The 17,865-nt window shown below is 47.7% G+C and overlaps 1 pseudogene; it reads left to right on the plus strand.

Annotated features, from left to right (window-relative positions):
- The first annotated feature begins 407 nt into the window (after positions 1–407).
- Positions 408–1,665, plus strand: LOC100961920 (annotated as a pseudogene).
- Positions 1,666–17,865: the final 16,200 nt, after the last annotated feature.

Consider the following 17,865-nt stretch of genomic DNA (forward strand, 5'->3'; position numbering starts at 1 on the left):
CTTGAACACATCATGGAAATCACAGATTAGGAAACTCTAGAATGTGGTCACACCCTACGAGGAAGTCCAGGCCTGTCAGCATCTTTATTGTGTTAAAATCACATGTGGGGCTGCGTGCAATGGCTCACGTCTGTAATCTTAGGGCTCTGGGAGGTCGAGGCAGGTGGACCACTTGAGCTCAGGAGTGTGAGACCAGCCTGAGAATGAGCAAGACCCTGTCTCTACTAAAAATAGAAAAAGCAGCCAGGCATTGTGGCCATCACTTGTAGTCCCAGCTACTCAGGAGGCTGAGGCAGGAGGATCACTTGAGCTCAGGAGTTTGAGGTTGTTGTGAGCTGCGATGATACCACAGTACTCTCGCCAGGGTGACACAGTGACGCTCTGTCTCAAAAAAATAAAAAGCCCTTATGCCAAGTGCCAGGCTCATGATGCAGGCCTACATGAAGAAAGACGTGGGCGGCACCTGTGGCTCAGTGAGTAGGGCACCAGCCCCATCATATACCAAGGGTGTGGGTTCAAACCCAGCCCAGACAAACTGCAAAAAAAAAAATAGTGGGCGTTGTGGCTGGTACCTGTAGTCCCAGCTACTAGGGAGGCTGAGGCAAGAGAATCACCTAAGCCTAGGAGTTGGAGGTTGCTGGGAGCTGTGTGATACCACGGCACTCTACTGAGGGCAATAAAGTGAGATTCTGTCTCTAAAAAAAAAAAAGAAAGAAAGAAAGACGTGTGAGACACTGAGACACTGAGACACTGCCCCTGTGCTGAGAAAGTGACACAGTTGAGGAGGCTGACGTGTGTGACCCCATGGTGAAGAGCAGTAGCCTTGGGGGCCAACCAAGCCCAGGTTTGAACCTGGGCCCTCTACCACCTAGCTATGTGACCTTGGTAAGTGGCATCTCCAAACCTCAGTTTCCTTGCATGTAAAATGGACATACTGCCATTCACTTTGCAGAGTGTTTAAGGGTTATATAAGACAGGCCTCACTGAGTGGACAGCACAGACCTGCCACAGAGTCAGCTCTCAGTGAGGGGTCTGCTGGGTGGTTCATGTGGCAGCAGCAACAGCACAATAGCAGGGTGGAACGTGCTGGCGTCCAGCCTGCGCTCAGCCCCATCTGTGTCCAATAAGCAGGGAGATAAGGATACAGTGAAAACAGGGCCAGACCTTTCTGCTGCAGCCCCACACAGCCGTTGTCACAAAGGCAAGTTCATGAAATCTGGGAAAGTGGTGCTGGTCCTGTCCAGATGCTCCTCCATAGTTAAAGCCATCATCGTGAAGAACATTGATGATGGCACCAAGGACTATCCCCACAGCCACTCCCTCTGACTGGAATTGATTGCTATCTCTGCAAGGTGACAGCTGCCATGGGCAAGAAGATGCCACACAGTAAAAGATGAAGTCTTTTGTAAAAGTTTGTAACTATAGTCACCTCAGTACTAAGGTGTACAGTAAACTACAGTACACCTTTTACACCTTTTGTAAAAGTTTGTAACTACCCACCTCAAAGTACTCTGTGGGTAGCTCCTTGGACAAAACCGTCATCAATGAGGATGTCTTCAGAGACTCTGCTCTGAAACACAGGCCAGATGGGAAGCCAAGGTCAAGGGTGAAGAGAGGTTCAAGTCAAGCAAGATCAAGTGGTTCTTCCAGAAGCTGCAGATTTAGATGGATTTTGTTTCAGTCATTTAAAAAATTTTAATTAAAAAATAAAAATAGTGGATCCACACCTTTCACCATTAACTAAGATAGATTCTTCCTGGATTAAAGATTTAAACTTAAGACATGAAACCATAAAAATACTAGAAAAAAGTGAAGGGAAAACACTTGAAGAAATCAGCCTGGGCGGATATTTTATGAGGTGGACCCCATGGGCAATTGAAGCAACATCAAAAATACACTATTGGGACCTGATCAAACTAAAGAGCTTCTGCACAGCTAAGAACACAGTAAGTAAAGCAAGCAGACAGCCCTCAGAATGGGAGAAAATATTTGCAGAAAATATTTGCATCTCTGACAAAGGTTTAACAACCAGAATCCATAGAGAACTCAAACGCATTAGCAAAAAAAAAACAGGTGATCCCATCGCAGGGTGGGCAAAGGACTTGAAGAGGAATTTCACTAAAGAAGATAGGTGTGTGGCCTATAGATATATGAAAAAATGCTCACCATCCTTAATCATTAGAGAAATGCAAATCAAAACTACTTTGAGATATCACCTAACTCCAGTAAGATTACCCCATATCACAAAATCCCAAAACCAGAGATGCTGGCGTGGATGTGGAGAAAAGGGAACACTTCTACACTGCTGGTGGGAATGTAAACTAATACGTTCCTTTTGGAAAGACATCTGGAGAACACTTAGAGAACTAAAAATTGACCTGCCATTCAATCCTACAATTCCTTTATTAGGTATATACCCAGAAGACCAAAAATCACATTACAATAAAGATATTTGTATCAGAATGTTTACTGCAGCCCAATTCATAATTGCCAGGTCATGGAAGAAGCCCAAGTGCCCATCGATCCATGAATGGATCAACAAACTGTGGTATATGTACACCATGGAATACTATGCAGCCCTAAAGAAAGATGGAGACTTTACCTCCTTTATGTTTACATGGATGGAACTGGAAAATGTTCTTCTTAGCAAAGTATAACAAGAATGGAAGAAAAAGTATGCAATGTACACATCTCTATTATGAAACTAATTTATAGTTCTCATATGAAAGCTATAACCTAATTACAGCCCAAGAATATGGGGAGGGGCAGGGGAGGAAAGGGGAGAAGGGTGGATGGGTGGAGGGAGGGTGATTGGAAAGATCACCTCTATGGTTTGTCTTACAAGGGTACAAGTGAATCTTTCTAAAAGTAGAGTATAAATGTCTTAACACAATAACTAAGTAAATGTCATAATGTCTATGTTAACCAGTTTGATGAAAATATTTCAAATTGTATATGAAACACTACACTGTACCCCATGATTGCATTAATGTGCACACCTATCATTTAATAAAAAAATACAAATAAAAATAAATAAATAAAAGTAGTGATAGAGATTCTGCCCAGATATAAAATGGGAGACAGGAAAACACAGTTCCTCAGGCCATCTTAGTTCTCACAGAGGGTCATCTCAATGAAGTGAGTATGACATCGCTGATTAAGACACATACTCACAGCAAAATCTGATCCCTCAACCCTCAGTCTCACCTACAGGTCATCTCAGGCCAGGCACAGTGGCTCACACCTATAATTCCAACACTTTGGGAGGCCAAGGCAGATGGATTGCTTGAGCTCAGGAGTTCAAGACCAGCCTGAGCCAGAGCCAGACCCCCATCTCTATAAAAAACACCCAGGCCTTGTGGCGGGCGCTTGTAGTCCCAGCTACTTGGGAGGCTGAGGCAAGAGAATCACTTAAGCCCAAGAGTTTGAAGTTGCTGTGAGCTATGAGGCCATGACATTCTATAGACAGTGACCAAGTGACACTCTGTCTCAGAAAAAGAGAAAAACAAAGAAAACAAAATAGAGCTAATCTCAGGCACTGGGAAATTGGGCTATGTTAGGCTGGCTAAGAAACAGTATGTCTGTCTCCAGTGGAGCAACAGCCTAGAGCGTTTCCAAGGATACAGCTCTTTACCCCAGTTAGTTCTCTTGATAGTGGGTGGCAGCCTCACTCTGGACACTAGCCAGCCTCGTCCTTCCTAGTGACTAAATGAGATAGGCTCCATTTTGTTTTGGTTTTTCACTGCTGCTGCTATTGCTATTAGACTCTGCACCTGGCAAAAGTAAACACCAAGCATCTGGACTTGAATGGCTGGAACAAAACAAAACCTCAGCAAGAAAAAGGAGAGCCTCACACTCACTGAGCACCAGCTCCATCCCACACACTGCGCTGTCCACACCAATAGCCCAACACCCATTCATGAAAGAAGAAACCAAGGGAGGAAAGAGATCAGATAATTCGTCCAAAGTGATGAAGCTGGGTTACAGATGCTGACCTGGGATCCCGTGGGAGTCAATCTGTCCTCACTGCCCTTAACTGGGCTGCTCTTTTATACAAGATGAAACCCAGGCTGGGAAGAACAGAGGCACTCACCCAAGCCACAGGGCTAACAAGGAGCAAACCAAGACACTCAGCCCTTCTTTGGGTGCATGGGGACTCTGCTGACTTCTGAAAGAAGGAATAAGCCGTGAAATTCACTGACTTCTTACTTTACAAGCCAACAGAGTGACAGAGTGAAGAGGAGGCATAGCACCTCCTCACTCTTGGGGTCAGAGGTCCAGGCACTCCCACCTTCATCCCAAACATTTGTAAAGAACCCCACCTCCAGGCCAGGACCCCTTAGGCCTTTCCTCAACTCCTCCTGCCAGAATTCTTCAGAACACTCCCAACCCAACCCTCTGCCTGGCACCCCCATGCACACTTGCATCCTCTCCTCACAAAGATCCCCAAAGGGGTCCCCCAACTTCCATCCCAGCCTCAGCAGAGCACTGAACCCCACCACCTCTCATAGGGGTGGGAGCTCCCAAAGTTGGGCTGCCACTTCCCCACCAGGCAGCTGTGTGCCAGCATCCTCCCTCCCACAGCTTAGAGTAGCAATCTCAGACCTGGACATGGGAGAGAAAGAGATGCGTTCTCCTCCCTTCCCGTCCCAGTCCATCTTTTCCACTCTCCCCCAGGAATGCCTGGTTCTCAGAAGTTTGTCCCCATAGAGGCAGAAGGGATTCTGTTGCCAAGGATGCAACCCTAGCCTCCACCCTATGGACTCAAGGTGAATCCTTGTGGTTGAAACTGGTAAGATGGGAATCAGACACTGAGATAACTCACTTTGATCTCACTGTCTAAGTAAACACCAGCCCAGGGTGATGAGTTAGTTGTCCCTTGTGCCAAACACAGGCTCCCTGGTGTGACTATTCTTAGACCCAGATCTCCCTCCACCTCCTCCTGCAAGGCTAAGAGCTCAGTCTTCTTGCCTTTCTGCCACAATTGCGCCACCGCCACCGCTTTGTCCTTCTGCAACAGTAGCTGTTCACCAGCCATCCACCAGGCCCCTCCTGCTCCTGCTTGCTGCCAGCTCCCACTTTCCATGGCAAAGGCTAAAAATGCCAGAGACCTGGTTTCCACACCTTCCTTGCATCTAAATGTGGCCTAGATGGGACCTTGTTCTGGCTGGTAATGGGCTGAAGTTTTCTGAAGAGCTCATAAGAACGATGCTCTCTCTGCTTTGGTAAGAGAAGGATGGAACAGTTCCCTGCTCTCCCTTTCTACCTTGGATGAGATGTACATGGGATGAGGTGTGACCTTTGCTTGAGAAGAAAGAAAAGAATCACAAAGAAGTTGGCATGTTTGAACTGCAGAATTACCCAAACCAGGTGCCTCTTAAGTCTAGATTTCTTGTTATATGAGACAATAAACCTCTATTATAATCTACTTTCAATCAGTTATTCTGGGTTTTTGCAATGAGAAGGATGCCAACTGGCACAAATTTCCTCTTTCCAGACCAATTCCAGAGGGATGCTCAGTCTCCAGCTCCCCTTTTTGGTGCTCCCCAGAAATGAGGCATCATTCGTGAATTCCAGCTGGACACTCTGTGGCCATGGAGCCCACTTGGGCTGAACTCCCACCTCCTGCTGTATGACTAAGGGGAGAGGAGATGGAGCTAAGGTATGGGGAATTGAGCACTTAATCAGATAATAACACCCCAAAGGGAAACTGGAGCGATGCCTGATGCCCGAGTCCTTCAATTTGGTTTTTCTGCTGATGCAGCTAGGTGTCATGTTTCTGTCATCTTCTAAATATCCAGACACTTGGCCTCTTCTTCCTGAACGCCCTCCTCTTTGTTGAATTCCTGCTTCTCAGGGTGTGAGCTCCAAACCACTCTGCCCTTGCATCAGAGGCCCTCCACAGTCACGCCTGCAGGGCCTTTCCCAATAGCAAAGGCAGCACACTCTGCCCCAGCCCGACAGGTCTCACTGTGCCACACACAGGCCACTGCCCAGCCCAGTGCTTGCCCTCAGGCTATGCCTCCTTCCCTGGCCCACCATGGCTATTCCACCACCCAAGCCCAGGTCAAGCCCCAACTGGCTCCATGAAGCCTCCCTGCTTTCAGCAATCCTGCTGCCCTTTCCTTTCCATAAACACCTGAGGTTTCATTTCTCCACAACAGCATTCAGCCTAGAATCATAGTCATCATTATTTAACTCCCACCAATGTTTGCTGTGTGTCACAAAGCCTGGCCAGGACTGTACTCTTGGAATCACGACCTCAGAGCACAAAGAAGATAAAGGCCACCTGGCTTGCAGGTTCTCCAGCCCACAGAAGCAGGCCTTGCCTGTCTCCATCCTGACTCCAGAAAGAGCACATTCACAAAGACTTGATCTGTGAGCAGCGTGCTCTCTGGTACCATGCCAGCTGGGCTCAGCCTTTCATCACCCAAAGCAGCACACACCATAAATAACAGCTGATGCCTTTAACAAATAAGGGTAGCGCCTGACATTTGCTGTCCACCTACCTCTAAACCATGCTGTCTTTATGTATTCCTTTCTCCGGAATCTCTAAATTTAAAATTCTAAATTGTATTTGATACTCATGTGTCAACAGGGACCCCTCTGTCCATCACAATCACCAGTCCTGCCCTGATTCCACCCCCACCTCCCATGTGTGTCCAAAGCTGCCCCCAAGATCCCTATAAATGGGGGACCTTATATCCTGGTGCTCACCTCTGCCTGCGGAGCCTGCTTTCATGCAAGAAATATCTGTGCTGTGCCATGAGCCACACACAAAATTCAACCCTTACCTCCATTTCCACACAAAACAAAACAAAGCATGGGAATCCAAAGCAGTCCCAAAGGTAGATGATGTCACTGAGTATCAGGAGAGTCTCAAGGAAACCTCGTTTCCATCCTAAAAGGAAAGCCAGTAGACCTTCCTGGCATCAGAGAAGATTCAGAATGCACTAGAAGAGGTTATTCTTCCTCAAAGCCAAGTGTGACTAAAAGGGGAGGAGGAAAGGAAAAGTCAGACCTGGGAGCCTCTTGTGGGCAGCCCAGAAGGCTGTGCAAACCTGCCCTCCCCTGGCACAGCCCCAGTATAAAGCAGGATGGGTGCCTTCCAAGCCCCCTTTCCTCTGTGCCCACCAGCTCCCACCAAGCAGTCCCCTCTTTCTGAGCATCCTCTCCACCAGGACCAGCTTCCCTACTTTTCCTTCCCTCCTCCCACTGCTACCTCACTCCCCCAAGTCACACTCTGACCCCTGCCAGACAGACCTGGCAGTGGCCCTGGTCTGCTCCCAGCCTGCTCCCTTCGTCCTCCCTTCTCTGCATTCATAGTGGTGTTCCCACCCCGCATCCAGGACCCAGAGTTCAGCTACTGCCCCAGGGAAGACAAGGGACACTTCAGAAGGCAAGGGAGGGGTCAGTGTCAGGGTCCCTCTAATCCACCCAAGGAGGAGCTACATAATGCCCTATCCTCACCATCACACCAGCAGCTCCAGGGCCCTAGAGTGCCTGAGGCCACTCCATGGTTAGGGTCGTGGTCTCTAGTTCTGTTCAAATGAAACCAACAGAAAGGAAGTAACCCAACCCCCAACAGTGGCCACCTGAGGGTGAACATGATAGGCGAACCTACTCCAGCTGGGGAGAACAGGCTGGTCTCAGGGGACAGGTCACAAGTGGGGTCACATCTGCTCTGAATTGTACTGTGACAGAGGATATACTCCTGTCAAAACTTCAAGGTGTGTTGAATTTTTTCCAGAGGTTAATCTCATTACAAAAGTGCAGAACATGTAACCTCCTCTGCCTGCCCAGGCTGCCCCACCTGCCTGCTATGACAGCAGGTCATGACCTCCTGGCTCCCCAGGGCCAGGGTGCTGATCGCCCCAGCGTCCTAAGCCTCACCTCACATCCACCCCATCATTTCCTCCTGTCATGTGGGCTTCCCCAAACAGCTCAGGCCATGGCAAACACAGACATCAGGAATTCTGGAGGCTCTTCAGCCAAGAGCCAAGGACCCAAATCCAGCTCTGCCGACCCAGAGACCTCACAGCCATTTGGGGGCAGTAAAGTTTAGAGAGGCCAGCAGGGAGGGGCCCAGGTCTCCACCCAATTCAGGTTGGGGGGCTGTCCCCGCCTCCCTCTTCTGCCAGGCACCTTCTCTCCGGGACTGTCTTCCTGAACCTGCAGGGCCAGGCTGCCTGGCCCTGGGAAAACAGACCAACAGGCCAGACTAGAGTCTCACCCTCTCCAAGCTTTTAGTAAGAGAATTAAAAAGTCGTTTTAGGGCAGTGCCTGTGGCTCAGTGAGTAGGGCACAGGCCCCATATACTGAGGGTGGCAGGTTCAAACCCAGCCCCAGCCAAACTGCAACAAAAAATAGCCAGGCATTGTGGCAGGTGCCTGTGGTCCCAGCTACTCGGGAGGCTGAGGCAAGAGAATCACCTGAGCCCATGAGTTGGAGGTCGCTGTGAGCCGTGACACCACAGCACTCTACCAAGGGCAATAAAGTGAGACTCTGTCTCTACAAAAAAAAAAAAAAGTCGTTTTTAATGTTTCTTTTTGTCTTCTTTTGATTTATTAATTATAAAAATAACCCATCCTCCTTGGCTTGGCACCCATAGCAAAGTGGTTAGGGCGCCAGCCACATACACTGAGGCAAGTGGGTTTGAACCCAGTCCGGGCCTGTTAAACAACAATGACAACTACAATTAAATAAATAAATAAATAAATGAGCATTGTGGCAGGCACTTGTAGTCCCAGCTACTTGGGAGGCTGAGGCAAGAGAATCACTTATACCCAAGAATTTGAGGTTGCTGTGAGCTGTGATGCTACGGCGCTACGGAGGGCAACATAGTGAGACTCTGTCTCAAAAAAAAAAAGTAACCCATCCCCATTACAGAAAATGTAGACTATATGAAAGTACATAAATTAGCCCACCAAACTCGGCTAATTTTTCTATTTTTGGTAGTGATGGGGTCTCTCTGTTTTGCCCAGGCTCGTCTCAAATTCCTTAGCTCAAGCGAGCCTCCCACCTGGGCTTCACAAAGTGCGGAGATTATAGGTATGTGCCACCATGCCCAGCGCACACAGCTTTTTAAAAGTTAATTCATTTGAAAATTTTATTTAACAAAAACATTTCAGGCCCTGCCTGTAGTTTCTCTCCTCAAATGCAATTACTTTACAGATTTCTCCATCACTATTTCTGTGTACTTCAGTCATTCTAACGCAGTGGCTATGCTTCTGTTACTTCAGGCATTGATTTTAGATATTATCTATTGAATCCCTGCAATGGAAGACTTAACTGTCCTTTGTGTCACTTCCCAGCTCCTCTATCATCATCCCAACTTTTGATAACTATAATTTTAGTTCTTTTCTTGATTACCTATGTAACTTTTTATTATGAAGCCAAGCTTCCCTTTGGTCTCAGACAGTGCCTCTTAACTCCTAACTCAGGAAGACCAGGCCCCTTCCCTCCACTGCCCTCTTCAGTTCCCCTCCCACCTTCTGTCAGTCGCATCTTTACTTTTACATTGGTTGGGTAAAGAATCAACCTTCTGTTCTAGCATGATAATTAGATCTTCAGCCTTTGTTTATAGGTTCATGAAATATAATACTTCTTCAAGTAATTTTCTTCAAGAAGAGAATATAATTGGTACATTTTATGAAACTTTGCATATCTGGGAATATTTTCCTCGTGTCTTCACAGTTGACTAACAGCTGAGAATTATAAAATTCTAAATCAAAACCTCTTTTTTGGTTAAAACTGAAAGTTGTGCTCATTTATCTTGTGACCCTTGTGATTAACGTCTAAGAAATACGAAATTCACTCGCATTGCTCCTTCATAGGTAATATTTTTTCTTTTTCTTTTTCTTTTTTTTTTTTTGCCTCTGGATTGCAGGGAGTCCTTTTGGTCTATAGACTCATGTATCTTTTCAGTTCAGGAAGGTTTTCTTTCTTTGTGTTATAAATAGTTCTTCTCTGTTCTGTTTATTCCGGCTTTTCCTCAGGAAAAATCATAACCAAAGAAAGGCAGTCCTTCTGTTCAGGGGCCAGAGGCCACACGCTAGCTCATATCCAACAAGCTCTGTGACCTTGGGTACATTTTTTAGCCTCCCAAGCCTGTGTCCTTCACAAGCAAAGATTAAAGATGATGATCAACATACGTCATTATCATAGTGACTGCTTCTTGGGAACTGTCAGGGAGCAAAGCACCTAGAGTTTTACCTTCCTGTTCAAAATCAGTGAGGGGAAAATAAAGAACAAGGAAGTAACTATTTATGATAATTTCAGATTTGCTTCATCTTAATTTCTACTTGATACTTAATCCACAATGCTTAGAATAAATGTATCTTTAATTTTTCCTCTGCTAAGAATGATGTTGCCAAGCATAGTTGCTCACACCTGTAATCCCAGCACTTTTGGAGGCCTGGGGAGGAGGATGAGCCCAGGAATTCAAAGACCAGCCTGGGAAATGATGAGACCCTGTCTCTACAGAAATTTCTTTTTTAACTTAGCTAGGAATGGTGGTGTGTGTGTATAGTCCCAGCTACATGGGAGGCTGAGACAGGAGGATCTCTTAAGCCCAGGAGTTGGAGGCTGCAGTGAGCTACAATAACACCAGTGCACTCCAGGCAGGGCCACAGAGTGAAATTTTGCCTCAAAAAAAAAAAAAAAAGATTTGACCCTTTTATATAATCTCATAATTTTTTGTAATGTGAATAATTTCATCCTCCAGTTTACCCATGTACAATGAATATAATTGAGTATCAATGTTAATAGACACTGTCACATTATGTTCATTATGCACATATGTTGTGTTTTTCTCCTCCTCTCGTTGAGTGATTTTCCAGCACCCACCCACCACCCAGGCAGCTGGACCGGAGTTGCCAGCAGACTCAGTGTGTTAGGACAGGACCCAGAAAAAACACAGGCATTACATTTTTGACACTTGCATTTAGAAAAGCCAGGGTGGACATGCAAGTTCATAAGGATTTGAAAGCACCTATAACCGTTCCCTAAGCAAGTTTCGTACTGCCCCATCCAGGGAGTCCACATGGGGCTGGTGGACAGAAGCAAAGAGCCCTGAGCTGGCGACAGCCACTCCCAGAGATGACAGGAGCCATCAGGAGGGCAATGCTGGGCCTGGGGACTTTATATACAGTACATATTAACATTATATACTTTATGTACAGTACATATTCAAACTATAGCAACTTTATGTACAGTACATGTTAATATTATGTACTTTTATGTAACATTATGTACATTATGTTGTCCAGGGGCAAAGCCTCCAGGACAGCAGTCCTCAAAGTGTGGTCCCCAGGACAGCAGCACCAGCACACCTGGGATGTGCCGGCACTGCATGTTGTCAGGCTGTCGCAGACCTGCTGTGGTAGAAGCTCTGTGCCTCTGTGCACACTCACGTCCAGCATCGTGCTCAGATGCAAGTGTCCTCCCACATTTTCCCAGGCTGCAGGAACTAATTAAGACAGGACATAAGAGCAGAGTGCTGACCATCTGCACATTCTCTGGCATTTGCTGTCTGGTGGGGGCTACAAAGTGCAGAGATTTTATCTTTCTCCCACCCTGCATAACCCATTTCAAAAAATTGTGGTGGTGTCAGGGGCTGCAGGCCAGGTATCATCCAGAGATATTCCTTCTGGAATATCTCTTCTAAATCTCAGGCAGCTTTGCAGGCTAGTACTGTCACCCCCATTGCTGTAGTTTGAATATTTGTCCCCTTTAAAACTTGTGTTGAGGGCGACACCTGTAGCTCAGTGAGTAGGGCGCTGGCCCCATATACTGAGGGTGGCAGGTTCAAACCAGGCCCCAGCAGACAGTGAGAAAAAAAAAGTTAGCAGATTAGGGCCATGCCTGTGGCTCAGTGGGTAGGGCGCCAGTCCCATATACTGAGGGTGGCGGGTTCAAACTTGGCCCCGGCCAAACTGCAAACAAAAAATAGCCAGGCGCCTGTAGTCCCAGCTACTTGGGAGGCTGAGGCAAGAGAATCGCCTAAGCCCAAGAGCTGGAGGTTGCTGTGAACTGTGACACTACAGCACTCTACCAAGGGCACCAGAGTGAGACTCTGTCTCTAAAAAAAAAAAACACACTTGTGTTGAAATTTAATCCCTACATGGCAGTATTGAGAGGTGAGGCCTTTCGAAAGTAATTGAGTCATAGGGGTAGAGCCCATTAATAGATTAATGAATTAATAAACTAATGGCTTATTATGAGATGGGGACTGGTGGCTTGAGAAGGAGAGGAGAAGAGACCTGTGCACAGCTACCCCACCATGTGCCGGCCCATGCTACCCCCACAAGCAAGAAGATCTTCCAGATGTGCCCCCTTGACCTTGGACTTCCCAGACTCCAGAACTGTAAGAAATAAATTCCTCACTTACAAATATTTTCTTCTGGAAAAAATAAATAAATTCCTTTTCTAGAAAGCCAGTTTCAGGCTTTCTATTATAAGCAACAGAAAACAGACTAAGACATCCATTTTTCAGATGATGAATTAAATTGCAAAGAAGTTAGTGCCTTTTTTTAGTCAAACTCCAGCTCCTTGCCTTCTGAGATCCATGCTGCATAGTTTTACTGCCACCCCAGCCCACCAACACCTGAACTCCTGGGTTTGCATCTCAGCTATGGGCACAGTACCTCACTTCCCAAGCCTCCGTTTCTTCATCTGGGAAGTGGAGTAAATGGAGCATCAGGAAAAAAAAAAAGAATAAGAAGTCAGTCAGGCATTGTGTGGAGCCCATAGTCTCAGCTACTTGGGAAGTTGAGGCAAGAGGATCGCTTGAGCCCAGGAGCTTAAAGCCACAGTGTATTAACCACTGCACTCCAGCCTGGGCACACATCAAGACTCCACCTCTAAAGAAACAAGAAAGAAAAGAACAGAGGGGAGGACGAGATAATTCTCTCCCCACCTCATTCTTTCTCCCTCCACCTTACCAGGGCTCCTCCATGAGGACACAGGCAGCTCTAGTCCCAGGGGAAAGAGGGCATTCTTCCCCCAGGAAAGGACCTTGAGTGTCCCAATTTAGGTCACATGCCCACCATTTCAACCATCACCATGGCCACAGTAACATCTACAAAAGCTGGGTTTAAGTTTTGGAGAAAAGAGCACTCTGATGCCTCATTTGTGTAAAGTTGGTATTTTTTGCAGAAGACCCAGAGAACCCCCCTTCCTCACAACATTCCAGAGGATGTCAGGCTGGAGGGTGTTTGCTGTGCACCTCCTCAGTTTCCCCTCCTGTTCTCAATCTTGTCCTACTGAAACTGTAGCATGGTGACCTGACGTGGCTCCAAAACTGCCTCTAGGAAGCTGTGTCACCTGGATCTGGCCTCTAAGTTTCAGGCCAATTTCTTCTCAGCTATGAACTCCATCTTGCTGCATCACCAACGGGCCCTGAGTCACACAGCACCCAGGTCACGAAGGCCACTCAGCCTACCTGTATTACCTGTGGCCTCCTGTGTTACAGGGCTATTAAGGACTAGGTAGGGCAGGCAGGGCCAGGGCCCATCAGGGGACAGGGCTCTCAGGTCAGCCAGGCCTACAGTAAGAGTAACGGACCACCCAAACCACATGGAAGTGGGGAAAGAAGCTGCCCTAAAAAGGAGGGATGAGGTTATCAGAAGGGGGACAGGACATGGTCATTCCTGAGGGCATGCAGATGAATACAGGAATGACACCAAAGCCCACTAGCTGCCCCTTTGTAGGCCCTCTGACCTTACGAGGCCCTCTCATGCCAACCATCTGGACCTAGTTGATGGCCCAGCTTTATGCAACCGCCTGACTTTTTTTTTGAGACAGAGTCTCACTTTGTCACCCCTGAGTACCAAGGAGTCATAGCTCACAGCAACCTCAAATTTTTCGGCTCAAGCAATCCTCTTGCCTTGGCCTCCCAAGTAGCTGAGACTACATGCACCTGCCACAATGCCTGCCTATTTTTTAGAGAAAGGGTCTCACTTTGCTCAGGCTGGTCTCAAACTCATGAGCTCAAGCAATCCACCTGCCTCAGCCTCCCCGAGTGCTGGGATTACGGGTATGAGCCACCATGCCTGGCCACAACTGGCTGACTTAACCAGCTCTATGAACAACAGTTTCCATTTCTAAGGCCAGGGCCGGAGAAGTTGTGAAATTTTTGCTAGAGAATCCAAAGAGCATATGAGTCAGCTGCCAGAGCAGAGGCCCAGGTCCCTATGGTAGGACCACCAGAGAGGAGAACCCGGCCCTGAAGAGAACGAAGGAAAGCAAAGAAAGCCAGACTGGGGTGTGGGCAGCACAGGCTCCTGTCTACCACGTCCACATGGATTGAGAAGGCTGGTGGTGCAGGACTAAGATGTACCCTCAAGGCTGAGATGAAGACCACACTGGGTGAGATGGAACAGTGCCTGTCTCTGGCTTGCCCCTCCCAGGGCCCAGAACCTGGCCTCCCCTCTGCACTGAATTCCTCACCCCTGGCTCTGACCTCCCACCCCCAGCCAGGCCAAGACATCCAAGCCCTCACCCACCCCTGCCCTGGTTAGCACAGCTACCACTACTGCTCCTAAGAGCAAAAATGCCAAAAATAATGAAAATACCAGAGTGGGCTCAGCGCCCGTAGGTCAGTGAGTAGGGTGCCAGCCACATATACCAAGGCTGGCGGGTTCAAGCACAGCCCGGGCCTGCTAAACAACAATGACAATTGCAACAACAACAAAAAAAATAGCTGAGCATTGTGGCAGGCTCCTGTAGTCCCAGCTACTTGGGAGGCTGAGGCAAGAGATTTGCTTAAGCCCAAGAGTTTAAGGTTGCTGTGAGCTGTGATGCCACGGCACTCTACCAAGAGCAATATAGTAAGACTCTGTCTCAAAAAAAAAGAAAGAAAATACCACAGTGAAGTGTGTCTTCAGGGGTAGACTAATCTACACCATCTCCTCCACCCTAACCCTACATGGTAGGCTCCATAATTGTCCCTATCTTAGAGATGAGGGAACTGTGAGAGTGGACAAGTGACTTTCCCAGAACAAGGAAGCCAGGATGCAAACCCAAGTCTGCCCCCGCTGCCCCTCCCTTCTGGCCTCCTTATTCTAGATTCCTGCAGTCACTGAGTCATTCTACAGCTCCTTACCGAGCAGGACGCTAAGACAGAACTCTGTCACTGCCTCCTTCTTCACTGTGCCCCCAAAGCTGAGGACAGAGTGATAATGAAAGGAAGGCTACCCAAAACCTCAGCGGGGGACTTTGTCCCTCCCGTCAGGGATAAAGGCTGGGTTTATTCAGTGAGGGTGGGGAGGGTTCGGGAGGGGCGTCATTTGCTCCCCACTTCCACCCTCCATGAAGGAGGTAAGGTGCTTCCCTCCCCTTCTATCAAGTTAGACAAGTTTTAAGAGACCTGCTCAGAGAGCATGATTAGTAAGCTCTTACTTATATGCTGAGCAGGGGGGCTGGACGTGAGCCCGAGCAGTGGACACAGCGTCCAGTCCTCCTACAAAGGCCTGAGCCTTCCCCACCTCCCTGAGTGAGTGACTCACACACACCCCTGCGGGCCTGGTCTTAAATACTCAATTCCCCATCTTCCCACCTCAGGACTATCCTAGACGAGTCTCACAGGGCCCCCCCACCCACGCGTCTGGGACCTGGATGTCACCAGGGAGGTGACATTTAGAGGGTGGTAGCAAGAGACAGGAGAAATTGCATGAATAGATCAGACTCCAGAGGCCAGGCTGGTATCTGCCTCCTGCACGTGCACGGCGCTCCTTCTTTCCGCCAGTGGGGGTGTTCCTAGCAAACCGCCAGGAGGCCCACAGCTTCGTCCGCAGAGAGGGTTAATGGGTGCTTTATCGCCAGAGTAGTGCAAACACACCAATGTCTTCCTACATAAAGGATATACATTCCCCTGCTTATACACCTTCACATCCTCTTCGTAAAACACTGGCTTTATCATGCTATGGTGTATTTTGCTTGCTTCCAGTTTAATCTTTCAAAGGATCCCACATGAGTAGGGTGACCAGATTCTAACATCTGTAAGGCGGGACAACATGGAGCGCGGGCGGGGCGGGGCTATGGCACCGGGCAGGGCCTGACAACAAGGCAAACTTTGATAAGCAGTTCTCGATAATCACTTCTTAGCAATTATTTATTACAGTTTAACATTATAAAATTAACAAAAATAATATAAAACCCATATTCTGGCGAAATAGCCATATGGCAGCCGAAAACCGTATATTCGTTTCTTGTTCTCCAGCCCGTTTGTGCATTCTTTCCAAAAATCGGGACTTTTTTAAAACCCCACAGGACGCGGGACAAATTGTTGGAAAGCGGGACTGTCCCGCCAAAATCGGGACGTCTGGTCACCCTACACATGAGCTGTGACTCCTCTGCGGGAGCCAGCGGGCCAAATAGCTCCTTGCACCTGCATCTTGTCCTCGCCCAGGTTTCTCTATACGCCATAGCAAAGCTTTCTTTTGCCGCCAAAAGAAGCACAGATTCAAGCCTGGGAAAGGGACAAGTTGCAGAAAGTCAGAGAAGTTAAGGCAAAGTTGTAAAGAGCGGTGGGAGCAAACCTAAAGAACCGGAACTTGTTCTGCATGCAAGGTAAGGAACCAGTGTAGTTCAAGCTTTGGAACCAGGTTCATTGCCAGTCTGGCGCCTGTTCCACACAGACGCTGTGCAACATCTGGCCACCGAATCCTCCCAGGCTGTCCCTTAGGAGCCCACCACCCAGCAAGACTCCCTTAGGCCTCCGCCCCGGCAGGAGCACGCGGAGTAGGGGCCGCGCGGTCGGCAGGTGGCGCCAAAGGACCGGGTGGTGGCACCGCAGTCTGGTCGCATCCTCCCCTCGTGAAAGAAAAGGAAGTCGTCCGGCGGCCAAGCCAAGGAAGTTGTCCAGTGTCCAAGCCCCGATGCAGCCTGATCCCCATGCTCTGACCCAAAATTGGAGGGAGAAAAGGGGGTGTGACTTAAAATTTTGAACCCCTTGACTGACTGAATGGACCCCCTTCATAGCCAAGGGGATCCCACAAATATCCTGAAGCTGAGTTTCTGACCATGAGAAGGGCGGTCAGACATGCCTCTTCATGGCCCTTCCCCTCTTGGAGACGTCCTTTGTAATTCATTGACAGGCGTAAGGTTATGCAAGACAGAGCTGAGACCCCACCTGCAGGTCCTTAAATTAATAGATCACTTGAGTCTCCCAATATGTCCAGTGGCTTCTCTCTGATAGCAGACTTGCTCATCTTGAAGTAAAGCATTACACGCCTTTAGACAAAGCTTCATTTCTTTAATCAATTACAAGTCAAAGATCTTTAAAGTTTAAACCCACCTACAACCAGTAATCCCCTGCTTCAGATGTCCTGCCCTTTGGGGCCAAACCAATGTATCCCTTCCATGAATTATCATTTTACCTGTAATCCCTGTTCCCTGAAGGGGATAAAACCAAACTGCAATCCCACCACTGCAAGTTCACTTGCCCAAGCTTCTTGGGTATGGCTCCAGGGTATTTACTCTTTAAATTAAATTATTTTTCAGAGTTTGGGGTCTTTTCTGTTTTGCTTGGCTGGAGATTTGAAGTATTTGTGTTCTATTTGAAGTCTTGTAGTGCATTTCTAAATTTTTTCAAAATATATTAAATACATAGTCCTGATGTTTTTAGTGCTGTAAGTTCTGAAAAGTGTTACACAGAATATGTAGTATAGGCACTCAGCTTCATATTTGATTGTGTGGAATGAATATCAGAATATAGGTATTGACATTTTACTTCCATAGAACAAGAGCTAAGAACAAGCCTTCTTAGCCTCAACTGCTTTTCCTGTAGCTACTTTAAATTTCAGCTTCAGTGTCTCAGAGCCCAGAGCTCAGTGGTTATGTCACTGGCCACACGCACCAGGG

This window comes from Otolemur garnettii, unplaced genomic scaffold, assembly GCF_000181295.1.
Source record: "Otolemur garnettii isolate 467f Iridium unplaced genomic scaffold, OtoGar3 scaffold00244, whole genome shotgun sequence".
Lineage (NCBI taxonomy): Eukaryota > Metazoa > Chordata > Mammalia > Primates > Galagidae > Otolemur > Otolemur garnettii.